This window comes from Pollicipes pollicipes, unplaced genomic scaffold (genome assembly GCF_011947565.3).
Source record: "Pollicipes pollicipes isolate AB1234 unplaced genomic scaffold, Ppol_2.1 Scaffold_7253;HRSCAF=8739_pilon_pilon_pilon, whole genome shotgun sequence".
NCBI lineage: Eukaryota > Metazoa > Arthropoda > Thecostraca > Pollicipedomorpha > Pollicipedidae > Pollicipes > Pollicipes pollicipes.
Window position 1 is genome coordinate 138,558 of NW_023597048.1, and position 2,546 is coordinate 141,103.

The following is a 2,546-nucleotide window of genomic DNA, read 5'->3' on the forward strand; positions in this document are numbered from 1 at the left end:
TTGACGCGTACGTCCAGGCGACTGAGCAAGGTCCGACGAACACATAAACAGATTGGTGTGCTGGCGCACCACTTTGCCGCGTGCGTCGTTGTCACGTCAAAAAAGAAAAGCGTATTTGGTATACTCCCTGAAGACAAATATATATATATAACATATCTCCTCTCTCTCTCTCTCTCTCTCTCCCTATCTCTCCTCTCTACCTCTCAACTCTCGCTCTCTCTCTTCTCTCCTCTCTCTCGCTCTAAACATATGATATATTTCTATAATATAGATATATATATATATATATATATATATATATATATATATATATATATATAATACAAACTACACCCATGGCATATTTTTAAGCTCATGCGCGTAGCAACGGCAATCACATATGGAAGCCTGGCAGTTTCAATCATGTCCATGTAAACGCACTTGGATGCATTTGCTCCTGTCGCTTTCCTACTGAAAAGTGAAATATGCGCACTTCTGCAGTTTTGTGTATATATTTATGCATTCACAAGGGTAGTGCCTAGGCGCGCAGCCGGAGTCTTGACAAGTGGAAGTGGGGCATAATAACCGCGTGTTTTTCTTTGATGTTTTATATTTATGCCATATTTAACTGCGGTGGACGCAAGGTCCTATAACGACAGGTTGGGCGGCAAGATGCCTCGGATCACCTACATACCGATTTTAATCAATAAAAGTACAGGTGATGGAATTTTAACACAATTTTGATGAGTTAGAATCACTGCCAAAGCATCATCACGTGATATCACGTAACTGTACAATGGCACCCAGCAATGTTCCACTAGTGACAATAAACTGGCAATTTTACAGTTCTTGCGCAGTAGAGACGAACAACAACAATCGCAACTTGGGTAAGCCACCTCGATGTGTTCTGGTGAGGCTGCTTCATTAATGTTAAATGGCCAATAAATGAATTTCGTCGCAAACAACTATGAAAGAAAAAATCATTCAACGACCCTCCCAACACTTTCTTTACTTTCTCTGGAAAAAGCCTGTGAAGACATATTTGCTGCACGAACAGGAAAGGAACAAAACCGGGATGTTCATGTATGTGTCGGAGCATGGGCGCCTCCCATGACCTGACTACGGAATATTTCCTTCAGCATTTTACTTGAACTGATCCTTGCCAGTCTGTCCTTTGCTGGTGACAGGTTGCAGGGGTATTGTCCGGAACTAGTTATGTTGCTGTGATGTTTGGATCCCTGCTCTAATGTCTGGGCAATGTATATATGCAACACAATGAAAAGATGACAACTTCAGATTCCAACTGAACTCCTTATGACCATACCTTAACTTTAAATTTTAACGTTGGTAAGAATCTAAAAACGTGTTCTACAGTCATACCAGTGAGCTTACCCACATTACATGTTTACAAACTTTGAAGGTGTTAAGCTTGAACAAAATGGGATGATACTGTCTGGTTCCCTATTGCAAGACAGGAGATGAGAAAAGCGTGGGGCTACCCAATGTTATTGTTCACGCTTTACCAAGTGACAAAATAGCAGCCGAACGCTGGATCAAGGCTGCTAAGAGGGATAACATCACTACCAACAAAAGCACTGGAGTTTGCTCCCCTCACTTTTGTCCGGGAGATTATGTACGTGATCTGAAGTATGAGCTGCTCAACCCGGGGAAGAACCCCATGGCGAACCCCTCAAGACGTCTCAAAGTGGAGGCAAGACCTTTCCATAACCTTGGGAGAGAGATACAGAAGGAGTAAGATTAGCATTTTTGTTTGTAGGTTTTATTGCAATACCTGCGCCAGCAATGATTTATGTGTCTAGACTCGGCCGCAGGCCGCACGCGGTACTGGCGGTGTCCGGCGGCCGCCGGCAGGAGAGAGCGCATTTCGCCGCGCTCTCTGCAACACAGCCAAACCTATTCCATGGGATGAGCGAGTGGTTCTGGGGTGTGGCCGGTGATTTTTGCCCCTTCCATCAACTGTCATCCTTTTGAACGATGTTAGCACTGCCGTTGTATTATACAGCATTACATTGCCAATCCCTCGTGTATTCGTGCCACGGGTGCCGAGATGTGGCACAAAACGCGCAAACCCGTGGAAGAGAGCAAAATCCACCATTGAGCCCATGCCACGTGATATGTGTGACCGCACCATTTCGCATGGTACACCGTCATTCCTGTGTCGCTGCAACCCCCACCGGTGTCTAGATTTTAGTGCGAGATGGCATAATCGGTCGCAGGCAACGAATTACGGCAGCCAATCACGTGATTAGACGGCCGTTTAACCTTGGAGCAACATTCGGCGTCAGCCGAGACACCGGGCGGCGCCGTTCCGTCGCGGCGCAAGAAGCTGCCGTGCAACCCACTAATCTTGGCTCATTTGCGAGCGACGTGCGGAAATGCGATCAACAAACGTGTGGCATAGAGAATGAGTCGACCAATCCGCCGATGTGGTTTTCAACGTCAGATTATGAATACTTTTGACAGTAACGGCTGTTGTATTAGGCGCCGGCATTTCCCAATTTGTCCCGCAATTTGCAGCGCAACGGTGCATTGCACAAATTCCTCAT